At 41.2% G+C, this 25680-nt stretch overlaps 1 protein-coding gene across 3 annotated transcripts in view; it reads left to right on the top strand.

Annotated features, from left to right (window-relative positions):
• Positions 1-25680, top strand: part of CRACD (capping protein inhibiting regulator of actin dynamics) — a 299860-nt gene that overhangs the window by 111068 nt on the left and 163112 nt on the right. For all 3 annotated transcript variants that reach the window (XM_055294598.2, XM_055294594.2, XM_055294597.2), the window contains exon 2: positions 20672-20818. The gene's annotated coding sequence lies outside the window, so the exon portion shown is untranslated. The remainder of the gene's footprint in view (positions 1-20671; positions 20819-25680) is intronic.

Below are 25680 nucleotides of genomic sequence, written 5' to 3'. Positions count from 1 at the left end.
TAAAAATACAAAACAAAATTAGACGGGTGTGGTGGCGGGCGCCTGTAGTCCCAGCTACTCAGGAGGCTGAGGTGGGAGAATGGCATGAACCCAGGAGATGGAGCTTGCATTGAGCCAAGATCGTGCCACTGCACTCCAGCTTGGGCGACAGAGCAAGACTCCTTCTCAAAACAAAACAAAACAAAAAACAGTAGTCTCTTCTGACCCCCTATAATCTGCTGGGCATGGTCCTACATAGTACCTACAGTCTCATCTCCTTGAGTTTAAAAATACTAAAATATTAAAATTAACTTTATTATTATTATTTTTTGAGACAGAGTTTCACTCTTGTTACCCAGGCTGGAGTGCAATGGCACAATCTAGGCTCACCGCAACCACCGCCTCCCGGGTTCAAACGATTCTCGTGCCTCAGCCTCCTGAGTAGCTGGGATTACAGGCATGCGCCACCACGCCTGGCTAATTTTGTATTTTTAGTAGAGATGGGGTTTCTCCATGTTGGTCAGGCTGGTCTTGAACTCCCAACCTCAGGTGATTCACCCGCCTCGGCCTCCCAAAGTGCTGGGATTACAGCTGTAAGCCACTGTGCCCGGCCAAAAATGACTTTCATTGGAAATTTTTTTCTAAAACTTAATGCATATTTGTCTAATGTAAGCAATTATACCAGAAAAATCCTAGCTAAGTCACTCCCATATTTTGATTTTTTTTTTTTTTTTTGACAAAGTCTCACTCTGTCGCCCAGGCTGGAGTGCAGTGGCGCGATCTCCACTCACCGCAACCTCCACTTCCTGGGTTCCAGCAATTCTCCTGCCTCAGCCTCCCGAATAGCTTGAATTACAGGCATGTGCCAGCACATCTGGCTAATTTTTGTATATTTTTGTAGAGACAGGGTCTTGCCATGTTGCCCAGGCTGGTCTCAAACTCCTGAGCTCAAACAGTCTGCCCGCCTGAGCCTCCCAAAATGCTGGGATTACAGATGTGAGCCACCGTGCCTGGCCACTACCTGCTTTTTAAATCAAGCTATTTATAAAGTTTATATTAATATGAACAGACCCTCGCCCCCTGTCTGCAGAAGACAGATGCTGCCTGATGGATCATTAAGGCACTAAATAAAAGGGCGCTGAATGCAGGTTTGACTTGGGCTTTTGCCCCATGAGCTATGTGTCTTTGGGCAAGCTGCTTAAACTTTGGGAGTCCCAGTTTCTTAATCAGTAAAGTGAGGACAGTCATGCCTACCTTTCCCAGGTATTAAACAAATGAAATGATTTGACGTGCACATGTGCACCTGTTACGTGATAAACTCTGAGCCTGTTCCCCTCTGCCTCTGGTCCAGCTCCCTGCTCAGTGCTCCTTGTCCCCTGGACTTCTGCCATTTGAACCTCCTGCACTTCGTTAATAGGCTGGAATACCTTGTGTGTGTTTCCTCAGTACCTTTTATCTTGAACCTGTTCACCAATGCGGGAGGAAGATGCAGAAGAAGATAAAGCATTCCACACAAAGGTTTTATCTGGGCATTCTGGACATAGTAAGAAAACTACAGAAATATTCCTCATCCTAAATAAGATTTGTAGTTTTTTAAAAAACTCATTAATGTCTTTAAAGAAAATAATTAACTGAAAAGTGTTCATTATTCTTGGTAATGGTAATAACTAGTTCTTGGTCTATGGATTTGTAGGGAGAACTCAGCGAGATGTTTGTTTTTATAGGAAGATCACTTAATGAAAGTGATTCTATCAGAAAGGACTAAAATAATATTTTGCTTTTGCATAAATTTACATGTTTAGGCAATGTGTAAAATTAGGAGGGCCTGTGGAAAGAAAGAAGTGTTTCATTCTGGTGTTTGAGGTTAAGGAAAAAAAAAAAGCAACCCAGATTGATGTAATTTGGAGCTTGAGAATGATTTTTTTAACACATGCCCACCAGACTATTCCCATTACTAGCAAATGAAATCTCTTCATTTTTAAACTCTTAATTTTTTTGTTCCCTGAGATGGAGTCTCACTATGTCACCCAGGCTGGAGTGCAGTGGCACAATTTCAGCTCACTGTAGCCTCCGCCTCCTGGGCTCAAGCGAATCTGCTGCCTCAGCCTCCCAAGTAGCTGGGATTAAAGGCACCTGCCACCACTACCCCACATGCTGCTGATTTTTATGTTTTTAGTGAAGATGGAGTTTCACCATGTTGGCCAGGTTGGTCTTGAACTCCTGACCTCAGATGATCCACCTGCCTCAGCCTCCCAAAGTGCTGGGATTACAGGCATGAGCCACTGCACCTAGCCGAAGGGCATTTTTTTTTTTTTTTTTTTTTGAGATGGAGTCTCGCTCTGTTGCGCAGGCTGGAGCGCAGTGGCATGATCTCGGCTCACTGCAACCTCTGCCTCCTGGGTTCAAGTGATTCTCCTGTCTCAGCCTCCCGATTAGCTGGGATTACAGGTGCGTGCCACCACACCCAGCTAATTTTTATGTTTTTAGTAGAGATGGGGTTTCACCTCATTGGCCAGGCTGGTCACGAACTCCTGACCTCAAGTGATCTGCCCCCCTCGGCCTCCCAAAGTGAATTGTGCTTTGGCACCATTCTGCTTGCACATTCTTTTAGGTAATGTTAACCACAGCCTAACTGGGGCAGGTGAGACTACAAGTACCGCTTTGTTGAAAAGCACAATTTTGGATCAGAGATGGGTAGATTTTTATTATTAGGCTCGAATTTTTATTTTTAAAAATTATTATTATTATTTTTTGTAGGAACAGGGTCTCACTTTGTTGCCCAGGCTGGAGTGCAGAGGTACAATCATAGCTCACTGTAACCTCTAACTCCTGGGCTCAAGGGATTCTCCCGCCTCACCCTCCCAAGTAGCTAGGGCTATAGATGTGCACCACCATGCCCTTGCTAATTCTTGTGTTTTTGTTTTTGTTTTTGTTTTAAGAAATAGGGGTCTGGCTATGTTGTCCGGGCTGGTCTTGAACTCTTGGTCTCAAGATCCTCCCACCTTGGCCTGCCAAAGCACTGGGATTATAAGCATGAGCCACCGTGCCTCGCTGGGCTTGAATTTTTAAATTGTATCATTTGGATTTAACCTTCACAATTCTTTCTTTTTCATAATATCCTTTGAAACAAGTAAGTAGTTAAGAGCCAAGGCTAATACAGATAAATCCTTAACTTGGAGCCCACCTGGTAGGACATAATTATTGAAGCCTGCCTTGTCCAAGGTTTTGTACTGTGCTTTTCACAGTGGGGGACAGCAGAGATGAGGCACTCAACATCCCACCTGTCAAGGAGTTTAAATTCTAGTAACAGTTTACAATTTAGAAATAATCAGCCAAAATGTTGTTTAATTTGTTGGTCGGGGTAGAGTGCTCTGCCTTAGAGATAGGGATTGACAAACTTCTTCTGTAAAGGGCCAGATGGTAAATGTTTTAGGCTTTTGGGCCAAGTGGTCTCTGATACAAGTACTCAATTCTGCTATTGCAGAGGAAAAGCAGTGTAGACATTACTTTAATGAATGGGCATGGCTGTCGTCAGTAAAATCTTGTTTGCAAAAACAGACTGTGGGCAAGGTGTGACCAATGGGCTGTCATCTGCCAACTCTGCTCTGGCGCATGGCCTCTTCACCCCCATGCTATTCTGAGACCTCTTTCAGCCTTAGGAGATGCCTCATGAGCATCTTCTCTGTGCCAAGTAGATGAGGAAAATGAGTCTCTGCCTTCGAGACATTCCAAGGAGAGAAAAAGATAGAGTAAGACATTTAACCTCTGACAGTGACTCAATTTTAAAGCTATAAATATTCAGCTTGGGCAACATAGTGAGACCCTGTCTTAAAAAAAAGCTAAAAATATTGATACATAATATTTTTCCTCATACAGCACAGATGTGCAGATTGATGAGCTGGTTTGTGTAAAATATTTTGATTTACTCAGCTGAATGTCATTTGTAATGTGAAATTGATGCTTGTCCTTTAACAATCTCAAAGGAGATGAGTAAATAAACCAATCTATCCTTTGTTCATATAGAGTCCCCTAATGTTAAAAAAAATTAACAATTTTTATCTAGTTTGATTGCTTCATTTTATTTTTATGAAGCACTTTAAAAAGTTTTGTTTTATGACATTTTCTAATGGGACCAAATTGCTTTTAAAATTTTACTTCTTAATACAATGAGAAAAAATATCTATAATTCAGGAACACTGCGGTATGCACTCAGCAAGTTACAAATCCACGATATCTTCCTGTTATTTTGATTTTTTGAGTTATGCAAGTTCTTTGTGTGTATCTTTTTTTTTTTTTTGAGACAGAGTCTCACTCTGTCTCCAAAACTGCAGTGCCATGGCACAATCTCAGCTCACTGCAACCTCTGCCTCTTGGGTTCAAATGATTCTCATGTCTCAGCTTCCAGAGTAGCTGAGATTAGAGGCCCATGCCACCATGCCCAGATAATTTTTTTGTATTTTTAGTAGAGACGGGGTTTCACCATGTTGCCCAGGCTGGTCTTGAACTCCTGGACTCAAGTGATCCAGCCACCTCAGCCTCCCAAAGTGCTGGGATTACAGGTGTGAGCCATCGGCTGACTTTTGTATCTAGTGGGCATTCTGACACTTGCAGAGCTTCTATAAAAATAGACAGGAAGTTTCAGACATACACTTTTGCTGGTACAGGAGATAATTTTTTTTTTTTGAGACGGAGTCTCGCTCTGTCACCCAGGCTGGAGTGCAGTGGCGCAGTCTCGGCTCACTGCAAGCTCCACCTCCCAGGTTCACGCCATTCTCCTGCCTCAGCCTCCTGAGTAGCTGGGACTACAGGCGCCCGCCACCGAGCCCAGCTAATTTTTTGTATTTTTAGTAGAGACGAGGTTTCACTGTGTTAGCCAGGATGGTCTCGATCTCCTGACCTTGTGTCCACCTGCCTCGGCCTCCCAAAGTGCTGGGATTACAGGTGTGAGCCACCGCACCTGGCCCAGGAGATAATTTTTTAATTGCTCAAAAAACTATATACTCAGAAATAAAAGGAGTGAGCTACTGATATGTGCAACAACATGGAAGAATCTCCATAGCATGAGGTGGAGTGCAAGAAGCTGGGCACAAAAGGGAGCCATACTGTATGATTTCATGTATATGACATTTGGGAGAGAGCAAAACTATAGGGACAGAAATCAGATCAGTGGGTACCAGAGGTTGGGGACGGAGGATGGGATCGACTACAGAAGGAGTGTGAGGGAACTTTTTGGAGTGATGGAAATGTTTTATACCTTGATTACAGTGTGACATTATTGTGCATGTATGTGAGCTGTACACATGAAAAGGGTGGTAAGTTATACCTCAGTAAGCCTGATCAAAGCTGTTACAGAGTTTCGCAGGCAAAGATGAATGGAGAATCGACCTAAACGGTTCTAATAAATTGCTCTTCAGGTTAAATTTCTCTGAATGCAATTTGGTTCAGAGTCCTCCATTTGTTTCCTTTCAAAGACAGACCTAGTGAGAACATCTGGGCAGGACTGATCTCTGAAATCAAGTGGGAGGAAAGAGAAACAACTTGGGCGGTTGGAATGTCCTGACCCAGATGGCAGTTTCTGGCCATTCTTCGCAGATTCCAGAGCAGCTCTGGTTTCACTGTGTTAAGGAAGTTCAGGTGAATTTTATCACTTTCTGCCATCGTCAGTCTGACCTACCCGCATCTTTACCTCCAACTGCCTGGGAAAATGAAAGGTGCAGACTGCAGGCACTTTAGCAGACACATCACTGCCTTCAGTAATGTTTCTTGGCCTAGTGGTTTAAAGAACATCCACCGAGAGTCTGTTCTCAGCTGGGCACTGACGTAGCAGCAACAGACAGAAATCCCTGCTCCTCTGGAGCTCACATCTACAGGATAGCTAACAGCTCTCATTTATTAAGTGCTTACTGTGTGCCAGGTGCTATGTGTACTGACTCATTCAATCCAGGAAACCATTGATTATTAATAATGATGATCACCGGCCGGGCGCGGTGGCTCACGCTTGTAATCCCAGCACTTTGGGAGGCTGAGGCGGGTGGATCACAAGGTCAGGAGATCGAGACCACGGTGAAACCCGGTCTCTACTAAAAAATACAAAAAAAAATTAGCCGGGCGTGGTGGCGGGCGCCTGTAGTCCCAGCTACTCGGAGAGGCTGAGGCAGGAGAATGGCGTGAACCCGGCAGGCGGAGCTTGCAGTGAGCCGAGATTGCGCCACTGCACTCCACCCCGGGCGACAGAGCGAGACTCCGTCTCAAAAAAAAAAAAAAAAAAAAAAAAAAAAAAAAAAAAAAAAAAAAAAAAAAATAATGATGATCACCATTGCCATTTAAAGGTGAGGAAGCTGAAGCACTAAGATTTAAGTAACTTACCCAAGGACACACAGTTAGTATGCAGCAGATTACTGCTAAGTCCATGCCTTTAGCTACACTGGCTCTCTGAGCAGTGTGCCAGTCAGCCAAAAGGTTATACCTTTCAGAGACCCAGAATCTCAGTACTTCATGCCTTAGGGAACAACTTTAAGGTTAAATAAAGCTATCCTATTTATGTAGAAACAGTTACCTCATGAGAAAAAAGTCAAATAACATTAATAATTTACCAAAAAAGAAGTGCTAATTAACATACATATAGAAAAATGTTTACCTTACAATCAAAGAAATTAAAAAATAATATTTTGCTTATTACATTAGCAAGCAAAGAGTTCAAATGGAGACAGCAAAAACTAATTCATTGCTAGTGGAAATTGAATTTGTTTTGTAAGAGACAGGGTCTCAATCTGTTGCCCAGCCTGCAGTGTAGTAGCACAATTATAGCTTACTGTAGCCTGGAACTCTTGGGCTTAAGCAGTCGTCCTTTCTCAACCTCCAGAGTAGATAGGACTATAGGCACACAACACCACACCTAACTAATAAAAAAAATTTTTTTTTGTAGAGATGAGTTTTTTTTATGTTTCCCAGGCTGGTCTTGAACTCCCATCCTCAAGCGATCTTCCCTTCTTAGCCTCCCAGATTACAGGTGTGAGCCACTGTACCCAGCTGGAAATATAAGTTAATATAGTTTGGAAGGCAGTTTGCATTCTGAGCCTTAACCATATTTATTTCTTTTAACCCAATTTTTTCACTTATATGATTTTATCTTTTGGAAGTAGTCCAAAATACGGAAAAAGTTATATGCAGCAAAGATATTTGTTGCAGTGGAATTTTAAAAAATGAATACAATGGAAAGATCCTAAATGTCCAGCAACAGATGAACAGATAAGTAAATTAAGAAATACTCATTTGGCTGGGTATGGTGGCTTAAACCTGTAATCCCAGCATTTTGGGATGCCGAGGTGGGTGGATCACCTGAGGTCAGGAGTTCAAGACCAGCCTGCCCAATATGGTGAAACCCTGATTCTACTAAAAATACAAAATTAGCCGGGTGTGGTGGTGCGTGCCTGTAATCCCAGCAACTCGGGAGGCTGAGGCATGAGAATCGCTTAAACCTAGGAAGCGGAGCTTGCAGTGAGCCACACCACTGCACTCTAGCCTGGGTGAGACAGAGAGACACTCTGTCTCCAAAAAAAAAAAAAAAAAAAACCATTTAATGGAGTATTACACAGGCCGGGCTTGGTAGCTCACGCTTGTAATCCCAGCACTTCGGGAGGCCGAGGCAGGCGGATCGCGAGGTCAGGAGATCGAGACCACGGTGAAACCCCGTCTCTACTAAAAATCCAAAAAATTAGCCGGGCATGGTGGCGAGCGCCTGTAGTCCCAGCTACTCAGAGAGGCAGAGGCAGGAGAATGGTGTGAACCTGGGAGGCGGAGCTTGCAGTGAGCCAAGATTGCACCACTGCACTCCAGCCTGGGCGACAGAGGGAGACTCCGTCTCAAAAAAAAAAAAAAAAAAAAAAAGGAGTATTACATAGGCAATTAAAATGATAGTAGCAGCAAGGACAATTTAGTAGCATGGAAAAATACAAAACATTAGCTGTAAAAATTTTTTTAAAGGAAGAATGCAACATTGCATATAAAATATAATGAAAACTTTTTAAGGCAGAGAAAAGGGCCTTCAGCTACAGTTTTCAAACTTCATCTGTGAATCTTACAATACTAAATAAAGCACCATACTCAGAAATTCTGACTTAATAAGTATGGGACAGTGCTCTGAAATCTGCGCATCTGACAGGCACCTGAGGTGATTCTGGTGTGAATGTCCATCCACCAGACTCTAAGAACACAGTCTTGAAAAAACTGCACTGACAAAGTTTTAGTAGGATTGTGGGTAATATTTTTGACTTCTTGATTTTTCTTTTGTGATTGTTATTTACTACTTTTATAATGAGAAAAGGAAATTTTAAGTTTACCTTTATTATACTATTTATGAAATTATCAATAAATATGTTATTTCATTTTTTTCAAAAAAGCTGTGTTATATTTATAGAGCTATTAAAAAGCACGTGACAGATCCACATTGTACTGATATGCAACAGATCTCCAAGTTATTTTAAGAGAAAACAGAAATGTGTAGGACAGTGTATATCTAATTTATTAAACTGGATATTGACAAATTATAATTGTATATAGTATGGACTATAAAGTGGTGCTATGATATATATATATATACACAATGTGGCATGATTGAATCAAGCTAATTAACATATCATCATCTCAAATACCATTTATTCTTCCAGTCTAACTGAAACTTTGTACCCTTTGACCAGGATCTCCTTGTTAGCTCCTCTCCCCAGCTTCTGGTAACCACCATTCTGCTCTCTGCTTCTATGATTTGGATCATGTTAGATTCCACATATAAGCATTAATACGTGGTATTTGTCTTTCTGTGACTAGCTTATTTCATTTAACATAATGTCCTGTAATTTCATTCAAGTTGTTGCAAATGATAGGATTTCCCTCTTTTTGAAGGCTGAATAGACCACTCACAAAGCCAATATGTGGAAACAACCTAAATATCCACCAACAGATGAATGGACTTAAAAAATGTGACATATGTATACACAGTAATATTATTCAGCCTTAAAAGAGAGGGCAATCCTGCAATACACAACATGGATGAACCTTGAGGAAATTATGCTAAATGACATAAATCAGTTAATTTTATTTATTGACTTGGTATCCTAAAACCTTGGAAAACTCACATATTACTTCTGGTTACCTTTGATAGATTCCTCAGGATTTTCTACATAGATTATCATGTTGTCTGTGTATAAAGATGGTTTTACTTCTTCCTTTCCAATCTCTGTCACTTTTATTTCTCTTTCTTGTCTGTTTCACTATGACCTCCACTACAATGTTAAAGAGAAGTGGAGAGTGTAGACACTTCTGCCATGTTGCCAATCTTGAGAGGAGATCATTTAGCCTTTTATCAAGTAGGATGTTAGCTGTAAGTTTTTCATAGATGCTCTTTATCAGGGTGAGGAAACTGTTTTGTATTCCCAGTTTTTAAATCATTTTTATTAGAAAAGGATGTTGTTTTTTGTTAAATGTTTTTTCTGCATCTCTTTAAGATTTTTTTTCTTCTTTTTGTCTGTTAATATTGTAAATTACACTGATTATGAACCGACCTTGCATTCCTGGGATAAGCACCACTTGAACATAATATATTATCCTTTTACCATATTGCAGAATTCAAATTACTAATTTTTAACTTAATGCTTGCATTTATGTCCATAAGGAATATTGCTCTCTAGCTTTCTTACAATGTCTTTGTTTTTGGTATTAGGATTATGCTGGTCTCATAAAATGAGTCTCATTAAAAAAAAAAAAGGCTTAACAGTATTCACATACATATGTCATGTTATTTATCTTTTTATCCACTGATGGATATATATAATATTAGTTGCATATTCAACTATATATGTAGTTATATATAACTATATAACTACATATATAATATAAATTTATATATATTAAACTATAGTTGTATATGCAGAGGATCCCTAGAAAGACACAAAGACACAAAGAAATTGGAACCATTCATTCCTTTCTTACCTTTAGGTCAAGGGGATTCAGGAATGCAGAAAGATTTTCCCCCATCATACTACTGCTGTGATACTATGGATGAGTAGATGAATGGGCATGAGAGCTAGCCTGAGAACCTAATGGCCATTTATCACATAGCTTCCATAGAAAAAAGTCATCAGTAGTTCAGCAACAAACTTCACAAACCAATATATTAAACAAGTCAAATTATTTAAGGTTACAGACTACCTATGTTGATGGGGCTCACTACAAAGGCATTCCTGAAGTGGGTAAGATTCATTAGGGGCTGAGGTGTGGAGGGATCACTGGAAATCTGTTCCCACTGCCAGAGAACAAACAAATAGGGAGTAAGTTGTTTCTTTGTAGCTAAATCAGGGAAGAATCTCTACTATATTCTGAAATCCCAACAAAGGAGACTAGGAATGAGCTGATTGAGAGGAAATGAAAATATGAGAATGGAAATTCAAGAGAGTTCCATATGGAAGGCCATATGGTTACAGTTTTGGGAACAAGCATCATATTTAAAGTATAAATAATTTTTATCATCTAATCAGGAACCTTGAGTTTCCAGCATTAGCTCGGGGAATAGCACTGTCAAAAGGAAAGGCTCCTTGGTGGTCCATTTACCTCCCATGCCTGGAGAACAGGTTCATGAACCCATGCCAGGCCTATCTTTTCGTGCCTGAACTTTAGAGTTTCCTTTAAGAGTATTGGTTTTGTTTTGAGACAGGGTCTGGCTCTGTCACCCAGGCTGGAGTGCAGTGGTGCTATCTTGGCTGATGGCACCTCTACCTCCTAGGCTCAAGCAATCTTCCCACCGCAGCCTCCCAAGTAGCTGGGACTATAGGTGCACACCACCACAGCCAACTAATTTTTGTATTTTTTTGTAGAGACGGGGTTTTGCCATGTTGCTCAGGCTGGTCTCGAACTCCTGAGCTCAAGCCATTCACCTGCCTTGGCATCCCAAAGTGCTGAGATTACAGGTACCACGACTGGCCCATTAAGAGTACTGTTAATCTTTAGCCGTTTGTTCTGCAGCCAAGTATCAGGGAGATGAGTTTGTTTCCTAAGATGCGCTTGTGAACAGTTGCCTTTGAGAAGTTGAAAATAAAGAAGCAGATCATTTTACTCATCTGTAATTCAAACAACCAGCAGGGATATTTATCTGGTGAGCTACTTTACTGAGAAGAATTGAATGAGTTCAGTTTATGGTACTTAGGTTCTGTTTGTACTTTCACTGAGTAGCAGAACAACAACAACAACAACAACAACAACAACAAAAACCCTCCTTTTTCCTTCCTCCTCTTCCTGCTCCATCCCCTGTAATGGAATAACATTCGAATGCCAACATCACAAACACAGAGGACCCTTCATTTCTTGGCTTGCCACTCCCTGCCTGTCTCATGCCTTCTGGTTTGACTGGAGTAATCCTGGTAGAATCCACTTAGCTCTGAAGAGTAGGTATTCTGAAGAGTGCAGGTTCTTTGAAGGGATGATACATGTTCAGTTGCCCTGTTGGGAGTGGGAACCATGAATCGCAGTGGTAGTGGCAATGTTAAGTGAAAGGTCCAGGGAAAAACCAAGAGTTCTCTGTGCTGCTCATTGAAAATAGGGAGGCTTAGAGATCTAGGTATCATTTTGGATACTTTTGGTATAGTCATTTTCTATACTTTTGGTATTGGGTATAGAAAATCTTGGCTAGGTAAAGAGGGGCTGGATTGTGGGGGAACTTGAATGGCAGACTCAGACATTTATTCTGTGAATAGACTGGGTGCAGTGGTTTGCACCTGTAATCTCAGCACTTGGGGAGGGAGAGAAGGGAGGGTTGCTTGAGGCCAGGAGTTTGAGACTAGCCTTGACAACATAGTGAGACCCTATCTCTACAAAAAATTAAAAATTAGCCAGGCATGGTGGTGTGTGCCTGTAGTAGTCCCAGCTTGAGGCTGAGGTGGGAGGATCGCTTGAGCCCAGGAGCTCGAGGTTACAGGGATCTGTGGTTGTGCCCCTGCACTCCAGACCTAGCAGCAGAATGAGACCCTATCTCGTAAAAAACTACTATGTGAATAATGGGGAGTCATCATGTATTTTGTAAATAGGGAGTAATTTAACGCAAGGAGAATTTGCTGAATTAATCTGGCAGTAATGTTTAGGGTTCAACAGAGACAGACAAACTAAATAATAGGATGTTGCAGCAAGTCAGGCATGAGTAGGTGGGATTCTGGGTCATGGTGGTGACAGAGATAACAGATTAAAGGGACATTCAAAGAAAGAAACAAATAAGATTTTTAAAAAACTAATCAGGCATGGAAAATGACAGAGAATGAAAAAGCAGAATGACAGAGATAGTCTTAGAAAGACCATGATCATTATATGACGAGTTAATGGGTGCAGCACAACAACACTGCACATGTATACATATGTAACAAACCTGCATGTTGTGCACATGTACCCTAGAACTTAAAGTATAATTTAAAAAAAAAGAAAGACTGTGGTCATTATAGCTGATGAGGAACAGATACTTACTGTGAATATTTATCAGTGGAGGAGCAAAAGAGTATGTAGAGTGTTAAAACAACCAGGAAGACACAGTATCAAAGAAACTAAAGCAACAATTTCAAGTAGTGTTGTCCAGTTAACAGCATCATAGATTGGGCGGGCCGTAGATCAGAGACTGGTGGGTGTCAAGACAAATGCAAATTGAGCAACGGTTTTTATTTTGGGATTCACAGGTTATTGGTGACTTTGAAAAGTGCAATTTGAGTAGAATGATCAGATCAAGAGGGAGGTGGGGGGTAAAGGAGTGAACAATGCTGAGATGGTGGAGATAACAAGTGTGGACAATTTGCCACTGAAGTTTCACAGCAAAAGGAGGAAGATAAATAATAATGAATAGTGGTAAGCTTACAGACTACCAACATTGTAGCTTAGCTAAGAAATGTTCCCTGTGCAGACAAATAGTAGAAAATTATAAGACCTAGGGGTGGTGGTGCGGAATTTCAACCATATGCCTGCCTCTGTCCTGTGGGTAAGGCACCTGTGAAGATGTTTCCATGTGCTCGTGGTTTCAGATTTTCCACCTTTATAGCTCCAAACACACAGCTTTAAGGTCTGTTGAACCTGCATGTTCCCAGAAGTTCTGTTGGGGAAGAGGCTGGGGAAGGCAGGAGACGGAGGAACAGAATTTCTGTACTCCTGCTGGTGCGTGGAGGTATCTTTTGAGGGTTTTTTTTTTTTTTTTCAACTTTACAGTATAACTTTAAATCTAGCCAAGGCTGGAAATGGGTCTCCTGTCCCAAAGTTTAGATCATTCCTGCAGTACCCTTCTGTTAGGTGGGGAGTCGCAGAGGAATAAAAGGAAGATAGTATCACTATTTAGGTCCTACTGTCCACTAAAACTGCTTCTTTTGCCAATTGCTACTGAGAATGGGCTGAGAAGACACTGCTCAAAGTGACCACGTTGTATTTGCCTGAAAAACTGAAGCCATCTTGATGGGAACCTAATTCTGCCTGGCGGGAAACAGCAAGCAGCACAGTTACCGCTGCTGGGTAGAAATCTTCTGAGTAATTCAGCTGTATTTTCTCTGTTACAATCTGTTCTCAAGTGCCAGGTCACAGGCATCATGACTTGCAGAAGTAAATGAATCTTGGAGATGTGGTTCTAACACGCAGCCTTTCTTTTTTTTTTTTTTTTTTTTTTGAGATGAAGTCTCGCTCTGTCGCCCAGGCTGGAGTGCAGTGGCGCGATCTCGGCTCACTGCAAGCTCCGCCTCCCGGGTTCACGCCATTCTCCTGCCTCAGCCTCCCGAGTAGCTGGGACTACAGGCGCCCGCCACCACGCCCGGCTAATTTTTTTTTTTGTATTTTTAGTACAGACGGGGTTTCACCGTGTTAGCCAGGATGGTCTCGATCTCCTGACCTCGTGATCCGCCCGCCTCGGCCTCCCAAAGTGCTAGGATTACAGGCTTGAGCCACCGCACCCGGCCTTTTTTTTTGAGACAGAGTTTTGCTCTTGTTGCCCAGACTGTTGTGCCATGGCATAATCTTGGCTCGCCGCAACCCCTGCCTCCTGGGTTCAAGCAACTCTCCTGCCTCAGCCTCCTGAGTAGCTGGGATTACAGGCATGTGCCACCATGCCCAGCTAATTTTTTTTTTTGAGACAGCATCTTGCTCTGTCACCAGGCTGGAGTGCAGTGGCGTGATCTCGGCTCACTGCAACCTCTGCCTCCTGGGTTCAAGCGATTCTCCTGCCTCAGCCTCCTGAGCATCTGGGACTACAGGTGCGTGCCACCATGCCCAGCTAATTTTTGTATTTTTAGTAGAGACAGGGTTTCACCATGTTGGCCAGGATGGTCTCGATCTCCTGACCTCATGATCTGCCCACCTCAGCCTCCCAAAGTGCTGGGATTACGGGCATGAGCCACTGTGCCCGGCCTAATTTTGTATTTTTAGTAGACACGAGGTTTCTCTGTGTTGGTCAGGCTGGTCTGAAACTCTCAACCTCAGGTGATCCGCCCGCCTCGGCCTCCCAAAGTGTTGGGATTACAGGCGTGAGCCACCGCGCCCGGCCAACACCCAGCCTTTCTGACTGTTAGACTGAAAATTTGAAATGCAGGCAACTTTCTCTTAGCACTTGTTTTTTAGGGTGACCCCATAGATCGCAGGAGCTGTGAAACGTCCTGTACACAACCATAGCAAATGGAAAAAGTCAAAGAAGTTTACCTTTGAGTATACATGCTCTGAGTTCACTGAGGATCACATTGCTCTTCCTTCTCCTTCAAAACATACATTGCCTCATTCTTGCTGATTTTGTTCCTGTATTTGAAAAAGTGCCCAGATACATTCATTCTTGAATTACAGATTGTTAACATTTCAGGTGTTCTGTAAAGTTATCCCTGAGGATATGAGAAAGGAAATGAATAGAGATGAGTGTTGAACTCCAAATATGAGTGTTCAACAGAACAAGTTGTAAGTTGCTTTCTCATCAGCAAATGGGTTTCCATGAAGCCACTTCATTTTAGATGACACCTCACTATATTAAATATGTTTAGAGCTTCATCAGGCCTATTTTGTCTAAATGAGAAGAAACTGAAGAAAGGAAAACTAGATTTCGGACTTGAAACCATACATAGACATACAGTCAAAGCTCATTATTTATGGATTCTGTATTTGTCAATTTGCCCACTTGTTAAAATTTATTTGTAATAATTGGTAAAAATTTATTTGGTGTCACTTCTTTTGCATATATGCCCAGAAGTGGAATTGCTAGATAATGTGGTCATTTTATTTTAAATGTTTTTAGAGACACCATACTGTTTTTTGTGTCCACTGTACGTTTTACATTCCTACCAACAGGGTACAAGAAGGGCTTCAATTTTTCTGCATCCTCACCAACACTTGTTATTTTCTGTATCTTTGATAATGGCCATCCTAGTGGGTATGAGGTGGTATCTCATCGTACTTTTGATTTGTATTTCCCTAATGATGAGTGACGTTGAGCAACTTGTCATGCACTAATTTGGAATTGATGTATCTTCTTTGGAGAAATATTTATGCAAATCCTTTGTCCATTAAATAAATTGGGTTGTTTGTTACTGAGTTGTAGGAGTCACACTGGAATGGTTCAAACTGAAGTCTGGCAACACCATTTTTTTTAAAAGCATGCTTCTTTTTTTGATTTTTAAATTTTTAATGGATACATAACAGTTGCACATATTTATGGGGTACATGGGATATTTTGATACAAGCATGTAATGTGTAATGATCAAATTCAGGGTAACTGGCACATCCATCACCTCAGACCTTTATCAGTTCTTTGTGTTGGGAGCATTTCAAATCCTGTCCTCCAGCTATTTTGATATGCACAATAAATATTGTTAACTAAGTTGCCCTATTATGCTACTGAACACTGATTCTATCTAACTGTATTTTTGTACCCATTATTCAACTCCTCGTCATCCCCCTCTCCCTGCTTCCCTTCTTAGCCTCTGGTAACTATCATTCTACTCTCTAGGAACATGAGATCAGTTTTTTAAATCCCACATGTAAGTGAGAATGTGATATTTGCCTCTCTGTTTCTGGCATATTTCACTTAACCTAATGTCTAGTTCCATCCATGTTGCTGCAAATGACAGGATTTCATTTTTTATGGCTAAATAATATTCCATTGTGTGTATATATAACACATATTCTTTATGCATTCATCTGTTGATGGACACTTAGGTTAATTCTGTATCTTGGCTATTGTGTGAATAGTGCTTCAATAAACATGGGAGTACAGTGTATTAGTCTGTTTTCACACTGATATAAAGAACTACCTGAGACTAGGTAATTTATGAAGAAAAGAGGTTTAATAGACTCACAGTTCCACAGGCTTAACAGGAAGCATGATTGGGAGGCCTCAGGAAATTTACAATCATGACAGAAGGTGAAGGGGAAGAAATCTATCCCCATGATCCAGTCACCTCTCACCAGGCCCCTCCCCTGACAGGTGGGGATGACAATTTAACATGAGATTTGGGTGGGGACACAGAGCCAAACCATAACATACAGTTTCTTGAGGATACACTAATGTTCTTTTGGATATATTAACATATGCAGCAGTGAGATTGCTGGATCCTATGGTAGTTCTCTTCTTAGTTTTTTGAGGAAGCTCCATACTGATGTCCATAGTGGTTGTACTAATTTACATTCCCACCAACAGTGTACAAATATTCTCCTTTCTCTGCATCCTTGCCAGCATACGTTACTTCCTATCTTTTTGTTAATAGCAATTTTAACTGGTGTGAGATAATATCTCACTGTGGTTTTTGATTTGCATTTCCCTGATGATTAATGATATTGAGCATTTTTTCATATACCTACTTGTCACTTGGATGTCTTTTGCCATTTTAATTCAGTTTTTCTAGCAGAAGTTCTGTTTTTTAATTTTTTTAAATTTTTTAAATTTTTGTGAGTATGTAGTTATGAATTACATGAGATATTTTGCTTCAGGCATGCAATACATAATAATCACATCAGGCTACACACACAGGGTATCCTCTGTTGCCATTTTAAAATCAAATTATTTGTTTTTAGCTGTTGAGTTGTTAGAGTTCTTTATATATTCTGGTTATTAATCCCTCGTCAGATGGATAGTTTGCAAATGTTTTCTCACATTTTGTGGGTTGTCTCTTCGTTTGTTGTTTTCCTCGCTATGCAGAAGATTTTTAGCTCAATGTAATCCCAATTGTTAATTTTTGCTTTGGTTGCCTGTGCCTTTGAGGTCTTACTCAATAACTTTGTCCAGGCCAATGTCCTGAAGCGTTTCCCCAATGTTTTCTTGTAGTAGTTTCATAGATTCAGGTCTTACATTTAATCTTCAATTCATTTTTATTTAATGTTTGTATATGGTGAGATATAGAGGTCTGGTTTTAGTCTGTATATGGATATCCAGTTTTCCCAGCATCATTTATTGAAGAGACTGTTTTCTTCCCAGTGTGTGTTCTTGGTGCCTTTGTTGAAAATTATTTGGTTATAAAAGTGTGAATTCATTTCTGGGTTGTCTATTCTGTTCCATTGGTCTATGTGTCTATTTTTAAACCAGTACCATGCTGTTTTAGATATTATAGCTTTGTAGTATATTTTGAAATAAGGTAGTGTGATGACTCCAGCTTTGTTCCTTTTGCTTAGTTTTCTTTAGCTATTCAGGGTCTTTTGTGGTTCCATACGAATTTTAGCCTTGCATTTTCTATTTCTCTGAAGAATGTCATTGGCATTTTGATAGGGATTGCATTGAATCTATAGATCACATAAAGTAGTATGGGCATTTAACAATATTAATTCTTTCAAACTATGAGCATGGAATATCCTTCCAATTTCCTTTCTTTCTTTTTTTTTTTTTTTTGAGATGGAGACTCACTCTGTCACCCAGACTGGAGCACAGTGGTGCAATCTCCGCTGACTGCAAGCTCCACCTCCCAGGTTCACACCATTCTCCCTCCTCAGCCTCCTGAGTAGCTGGGACTACAGGCGCCCACTACCATGCCCGGCTAATTTTTTTGTTTTTATATGTTTAGGAGAGATGGGGTTTCACTGCGTTAGCCAGGATGGTCTCGATCTCCTGACCTTGTGATCCACCCGCCTCAGCCTCCCAAAGTGCTGGTATTACAGGCATGAGCCACCGAGCCTGGCACAATTTCTTTCATCAGTGTTTTATAGTTTTCATTGTAGAGATCTTTTAATTCTTTGGTTAAATTTATTCCTAGGTATTCTTTTTGTAGGTTTTGTAAATGAGATTACTTTCTAGATTTCTTTTCCAGATTGCTAACTGTTGGCATATAGAAATACTACTGATTTTTGTGTGATAATTTTGTATTCTGCAACCTTACTGAATTTATCAGTTCTAACAGTTTTTTTCTTTTAAGAGCCTTTAGGTTTTTCTAAATGTAAGATAATGTCATCTGCAAACAAGTACAGTTTGACTTCTTCCTTTGCAATTTGGATGCCCTTTATTTCCTTTTCTTGTCTAATTGCTCTATCTAGGACTTCCAGTACTATGTTGAATAAAAGTGGTGAAACTGGGCATCCCTGTCTTGTTCTAGAGCTTAGAGGAAAGGCTTTCAATTTCCCCTGTTCAGTGTGATGCTATCTTTTGGTTTGAGTTTGTCATATACGGCCTTTATTGTCTTGAGGTATGTTCCTTTTATACCCAGTTTCTTGAGGATTTTTATGATAAAGCAATGTTGAATTTCACTGAATGCTTTTTAGGAGGCATCTATTGAAATCATCATATGGTTTTTGTCTTTTATTCTGTTAATGTGATGATTTGTGTATGTTGAACCATTTTTGCATCCCTGGGGTGAATCCCACCTGATCATGGTAAATGATCATTTCAATGTGATGTTGACTGCGGTTTGATGGTATTTTGTTGAGGATTTTTGCATCTTTTTTATGTCTTTGGTTTTGGTATGAGGGTAATGATGCCCTTGTAAAATAAGTGTGGAAGTATTCCCTTCTTTCCAATTTGTTGAAACAGTTTGAGTAGAATTGGTGTTAGTTTTTCTTTAAATGCTTGGTAAAATTCAGTGAAGCCATCAGGTTCTGGGCTTTCCCTAATGAGAGACTTTTTATTGCTACTTCAATCTTGTTACTTTTTATTTGTCTGTTCAGATTCTCTATTTGTTCAGTCTTGGTAGGTTGCATGGATGTAGGAGAGTAACCATTTCATCTAGGTTTTCCAATTTATTGTTGTACAATTGTTCATAATAGTCTCTAATGAGCCTTTTTATTTCCATGGTACCAGTTGTAATGCCTTCTTTTCTGTCTCTGATTTTATTTTTTTGAGTCTTCTCTCTTTGTTTCTTAGCTTAGGTAAAGGTTTGTCAAATTTTTTTATCTTTTAAAAAAGCCAACTTTTTATTTCGTTAATCTTTGGTGGTTTATTGTCTCAATGCTATTTGTTTATGCTCTGATCTTTATTATTTCTCTCCATCTACTAATTTTGGGTTTGGTTTGTTCTTGCTTTTCTAGTTCTCTAAGGTGCCAATGCCAAATGTTGATGAGATTGTGTAAACTAGAACTCTCATATATTACTGATGGGAGTGCAAAGTGATACAACCACTTCTGAAAAATGTTTCACAGTTTCTTACAAAGTTAAACCGAGGCAGAATGTTGAGCTCATTTCTTTGCATTTCCCTTCTCTCTGGGATCTCCTCAGCCTGTAAGTTGGACAAAAGGTCCATTCATTTTATGTTCCTCTAAATAGCCACTTTCTGCTAGGTTTCTCAGTAGGTTTCGCCCTCTGCCTCCTAAAAAACCAGTAGGTGTCTCAAAAGGAAAAGTGGTACAAAATGTCTGACTTGCCTCAATTTTATTTCCCTTCTCCCTTAAGATCGTGGCCTCTCATGTCCTGGCTGTCTTGGTAGTCCTCCAAAGCCTTTAAACAGATTTTAAAAATAACTTTTGTCCAAGTGTTCTAGTTGTATTCAATGAGAAATTGGTCTGCTAGAAGCTAGTCCCTCATAGCCAGAACTGAGAATTCTTCTCTAAGCCCTTGCAAGCCAACCCCCATCAGGGCTTGACACCCTTGTCCATCCTGAGATTTGGAGTGACTTCATCCTGTATTGTTGCCCCAGAATGTTGTCTTGTTTCACAGGACTTTGCAAAGGGCCTGTGTTAATCTGAGGTTGTTTCTTGGACATTTTCTACCTCCATTCCAGCTAAAATCTACATTCATTACATCCTGGTTTTCATTCAGGCAGCTTTAGAAGGGATTGTGCGCTCTCTACCCACAGGGAGCTCATTAACCTAGTTAACTCTGTGATTTGTATTAGAGTAAAAAGGTGCCTTCACTAGGAAATGACCTAATGATTACTGCCTTCAAGTCTGCTAAATTGGATTTGTGTCTTCTAGCTTCTTGAATTTTAGTTAAACTGCATGAAGAATATATGTGGAATCCTATGTGTAAGCATATGGAAGTCTCAGTATTCAGGGACGTGATTCTTTTAGTCCTCTCAAAAGGTGGAAAGTTAATAATAAATGCTTTTAAAGCTCTATAGTAAATTTTGGCTAAACAGTGCAAATCGAATATTAGTAAACCTAATTGGAAGCCTCATGGAGGGGGAAGAAACCTCTTTTGTGCTAACTTCTGCCAAGGATTGGAAAAGAGATTCATTTTGAAGGCTCCCCAAGAGAGGATTGAAGACATAAAGTTCTTGATGTTTGGTTTTTTTCTCAACAGCTTACAAGAGCAGCGATTCCCAGGCTTTCTCAGCAATGTACCCCGTTTCCTGACATTTACGGCTGAAGGTGAAGTTTCCGTTTTGCAAGGAGAAAATTTTGGTGGAGAGTTCTCCAACAAGAAAAGGACCTGTGGCTATTAAGATAGGTAAGTCTTTTACGTAGAGTATGGAGAGGAAAGTAGCTTATGGAAAAAATGCTAAGGAATGTTTCATTTGTTGTAAGTGGGATTCTAGGAATAGTATGTATTTCACTGAATATCAGGACAAGTGATCCTTGTCATCAGTGATCTTCTAATCCTAGATTGCATTCCCAACTCTTCTACTTACCAGCTGAGTCAACTTGGACAAGTGACTTAAATTCTCTGAACTCCAGTTATTTCATCTATAAAAGAAAGTTTCATGGGAAAAGGTTTTGTAAATGGGAGAGGACATGTAATACAAAAATGTGGTTATCACCCGGTTGCAGTGGCTCACACCTGTAATCCCAGCACTTTAGGAGGCTGAGGCGGGCGGATCACTTGAGGTCAGGAGTTCGAGACCAGCCTGGCTGACATGCTGAAACCCATCTCTACTAAAAATACAAAAGTCAGTCAGGTGCGTTGGTGGGCACCTGTAGTCCCAGCTACTCAAGAGGCTGAGGCAGGAGAATCGCTTGAACTTAGGAGGCAGAAGTTGCAGTGAGCCAAGATTGTGCCACTGCACTCCAGCCTGGGCAATAGAGTGAGACTCTGTCTCAAAAAAAAAAAAAAAAAAATGGTTATCATTGTTCATTGTTTTCTTGCTATTAGAAAATTCAATGGAAATAGTGGCCTTGCGTCTCATGGTGCTTTTGAGCCATAGAGCTTGGTCCTGTGAATTTGGGGAACTTTGTCTTCTGAGTGCTGGGAGTGGGAGGCATTCCTCATCTGCCTCCCCTGTAAAAATAACATCATATCAGCCGGGCACATTGGCTCACGTCTGTAATCTCAGCACTTTGGGAGGCCGAGGTGGGTGAATCACAAGGTCAGGAGTTCAAGACCAGCCTGGCCAACATGGTGAAACCCCATCTCTGCTAAAAATACAAAAACAGCTGGGCATGGTGGCGGGCGCCTGTAATCCCAGCCACTCGGGAGGCTGAGGCAGGAGAATCGCTTGAACCTGGGAGGGAGAGGTTGCAGTGAGCCGAGATCTCGCCACTGCACTCCAGCCTGGGTGACAGTGCAAGACTCCATCTCAAAATAAATAAATAAATAAATAAATAGCATCATATCATTCTTTTGGCTGCAGATATCTGCCACTTACTTTTTGTAAGTTGTGGGAAGGGATGGAAGTTAAATATGAGATCAAAGGAAATAAAATAACAACTACCTATTAGTTGTTATGACAACTACCTATCAACAGTGACCTATTACGATAGCTACCTGTTAATAAAAACTACTCATTAGTTGTCTTAGTTGCTATGATAAGCATTGTATTGAGTATTTGGTTACTTTATTTCATTAAATTCACATACCAAGCTTTGTAAGATGAATGTTACCTCTACCATGAGATTCCTCCTGGATTGTCAGCACCCCTTAGGGAGTGTCACTTAAAGAAGATAAAAGTCAGTCTGATTTCTTGTAATTTGAGAGGTTTTATTAGATGTTGGGAGTTTGAAGCTTTTAATTTTTTTCGAATTTTTTACAGTGAACACATACGGCTTCTGTAATAATTAAAGTGGTCATTTGAAAATGAATGATGGATTTTTAGAAAATTTTTTCTTAAGCACCTACAGTGAACTAGGTACTATTTCTGATGTTTGTTCACATCAGTGCATGGAGCTTAATGTTCTAGCGTGGATGGAGATGATAAATAATGCATATAATAAACACATTACTAGGATATTAGAATCCACTGAGAACATGGAGAAAAGAAAAAGTAAAGTAGAGCAAGAGAGGTTGCTTAGTGGGGTGGGAGTGCAAATTGCAGAAGGAGCCTCATTGAAGAAAGGCAGGAAGTTAGGAGTTGGCCCTGGGCCTGTTCCAGGTAGAGGAAGCAGTGGGTGCAAAGGCCCTAAGGAGGGAATGCAGCTGGGGTGTTCCAGCCACAGCCAGGAGCCAGTGCTGGAGCAGAGTGAGTGGGAGGGTCAAATCCACAGGAAGTGATGACACTTCTTGGTTTAGATGCATAAGATAGGTTGCCTTGTTTTCTTCCTGTCTACTTGATTTATTCTGTTTCCTCTGCAGTTAAAGTACACTTACTCCCTCCACCCAGCACACACACAAAATACATACAGTAGGCCTCTAGCACCATATTAATTTGCTAGGACTGCCATAAAAAATTAGGCAAACAGAGCTTAAAACAACGGAAGCGTATTGTTTCACAGGTCTGTAGGCTAGAAGTCTAAAATCAAGCCAGGGCCATGCTCCCTTTGAGACACATCAAAGGGAAACCTTCCTTGGCTCTTCCTGGCTTCTGGTGGTTGTTGGCAATCCTCAGCGTTCCTGGGCTGCAGCTGCATCCCTCCAGTCTCTGCCTCTGTCATCATCTGGCATTCTCGCTGTGTGTCTGTGTCTGCACATGGCTGTCTTCTCTCTTCTTATAAGGACACCAGATATATTGGACTAAGGACCCACCCTACTTCAATGTGACCTCATCTTAAACTGATTACATCTGCAACAGCCCTACTTCCAAATAAGGTCAAATTCAGTGGTACTGCGGGGTCAGGACTTCAGCTTACTTTTTGGGGGATACAATTCAAACCATCACAGCTACCTTAAATAATAAGTAATAGATATTACTATTCCCATCTTATAAGTAGAGAAACAGGCTCAGAAAACTCAAATAACTTGCCCAAGATCAGAGTCAGTAATCAAAACAGCCAGGTGGGCTTGACACGATGGCTCACACCTGTAATCCCAGCACTTTGGGAGGCTGAGGCAGGCGAATCACTTGAGCCGAAGAGTTCGAAACCAGCCTGGGCAACATGGCAAAATCCTGTCTCTATAAAAATCACAGAAAATTAGCTGTGTGCCTGTGATCCCAGCTACCCAAAAGGCTGAGGTGGGAGGATCACTGGAGCCGGGGAGGTTGAAGCTGCAGTGAGCTGAGATTTTACCACTGCACCCCAGCCTGGGTGACAGAGTGAGACCCAGTTTGTCTCAAAAACAAGCAAACAAAAAAAGCAGAACAATTCCAAAACACACAACAACAACAAAGAAACAAAAAAAACAGCCAGGTCCAGGCCAGGCATGTCCTAGCTATCTGCAGTCCCAGCCACTCGGGAGGCTGAGGTGGGGAGGGTCGTCAGTGTGATTTTACCATGCTGCTTATGTGCTACCAGGGCCATGATATCAGGCTGGAGCTGACAAGACACTGCCCTGACCCAGGGTAGGAGTTGCACACATGTCCAAATTGCTTAACTCCAAGAGAGCTCACAACTGATGTTCTACCTCAGCTTTCCTATCAGAAGCCATTCCTCCTTCTAGCATGGCAGACTTAGGAAATCGACGCTTTTTTCCTCTTTTAGGAAGTTTTCCAGGGAAGTAATACTGTAATTTTAAAAACATATGTAGAACATTTTGTGATGGAATTCAATGATTTTTTTCTCATACAACATAGAAAAAAAAAAAAGATGTGTGTGTGTGTGTGTGTGTGTGTGTGTGTGTGTGGCTCCCCGAGTCCGCTGGTTTCTTGCAATAGAATTAGGGGATTTTGGCCAGGTGCGGTGGCTCATGCCTGTGATCTCAGTACTTTGGGAGGCCAAGGAGGGCGGATCACCTGAGGTTAGGAGTTCGAGACCAGCCTGATCAACATGGAGAAACCCCGTCTCTACCAAAAATACAAAAATTAGCCAGGAGTGGTGGCGCATGCCCGTAATCCCAGCTACTCGGGAGGCTGAGGCAGGAGAATCGCTTGAACCTGGGAAGCGGAGGTTGCGGTGAGCCAAGATTGCACCGTTGCACTCCAGCCTGGGCTACAGGAGTGACACTCCGTCTCAAAAAATAAAATAAAATAAATAAAATAAAATAAAATAAAATAAAAATAAATAAAAATAAAATAAAATATGAATTAGGGGATTTTGAAAGCCTTGAATATATTTTGGCTTTTCATTATGTTTAAAGGTTCCCTCTAAACATGCAGCTGTCTAGCCATTTGTGTTCCTGGGCCTGCAGCCGCATCACTGCAGTCAACTCTAGAGCCTTATTTTAGGCATGATGGTCTTGAGGGACTGCACCCGAGAAAAGGAAGGCTACACCAAAACAGAGCTGAGCACTCTTCCATGCCTGCACAGGCACATGGTGTAGTGGGACATCCTGAGTTAGGCTGAAGGTAGAAGAAGCGACCACTGGCGGTCATGCTAGAGAAATGTCTAAATCGTGGTCAAGGAAAGCAAGTGCTCAAAGCTAAGTGTTGTGTTAAGTCTGGGAGGTGAGACAAAGCCATAGTAGGAAAACCATATCTGACCTCAAACTGGGAAGATTCACGAACTAGAGCATGAGGCAAGGTGAGTGGTTTGGAGGTTGGTTGGTGAGGGCTTCGGGGGCCTGTTTGTCCATGGTTCTGCCCGTGCCATGTGGAAGTGAAAGGGGAAGGTGTCATGTGAGCCTGAACAGCCCGCATCTGCTTTTCCTGTTTGCATTCAGCCATGTTTTTGTTTACATAGCCTTGTAGTTTCCTTTCAAGGTCCTTTTTTTAACCGTTGTTCTAAATGTGTTTTTATTCCCTCTAAGCTTTTGTGCTTCTCTTTGCACTTAACAGCAGATTGCTTTGGATCTTCATCGTAGTATAAAGAAGGGGAAAAAAAGCTGCCTCTCATCTAAAGATCCTCCTGCTGTCTGTTGACGTTTCTTTCTTTTTTTTCCCCCAAGACAGAGTCTCGCTCTGTCGCCCAGGCTGGAGTGCAGTGGCGCGACCTCAGCTCACTGCAACCCCCGCCTCCCAGGTTCAAGTGATTCTCGTGCCTCAGCCTCCTGAGTAGCTGGGACTACAGGCATGTGCCACCATGCCCAGTTAATTTTTGTACTTTTAGTAGGGATGGGGTTTCACC

This window comes from Symphalangus syndactylus, chromosome 10 (assembly GCF_028878055.3).
Source record: "Symphalangus syndactylus isolate Jambi chromosome 10, NHGRI_mSymSyn1-v2.1_pri, whole genome shotgun sequence".
Classification (NCBI taxonomy): Eukaryota; Metazoa; Chordata; class Mammalia; order Primates; family Hylobatidae; genus Symphalangus; species Symphalangus syndactylus.
Note: the sequence above shows the minus strand (reverse complement) of the source record. Positions and strands in the feature narration are given on the sequence as shown.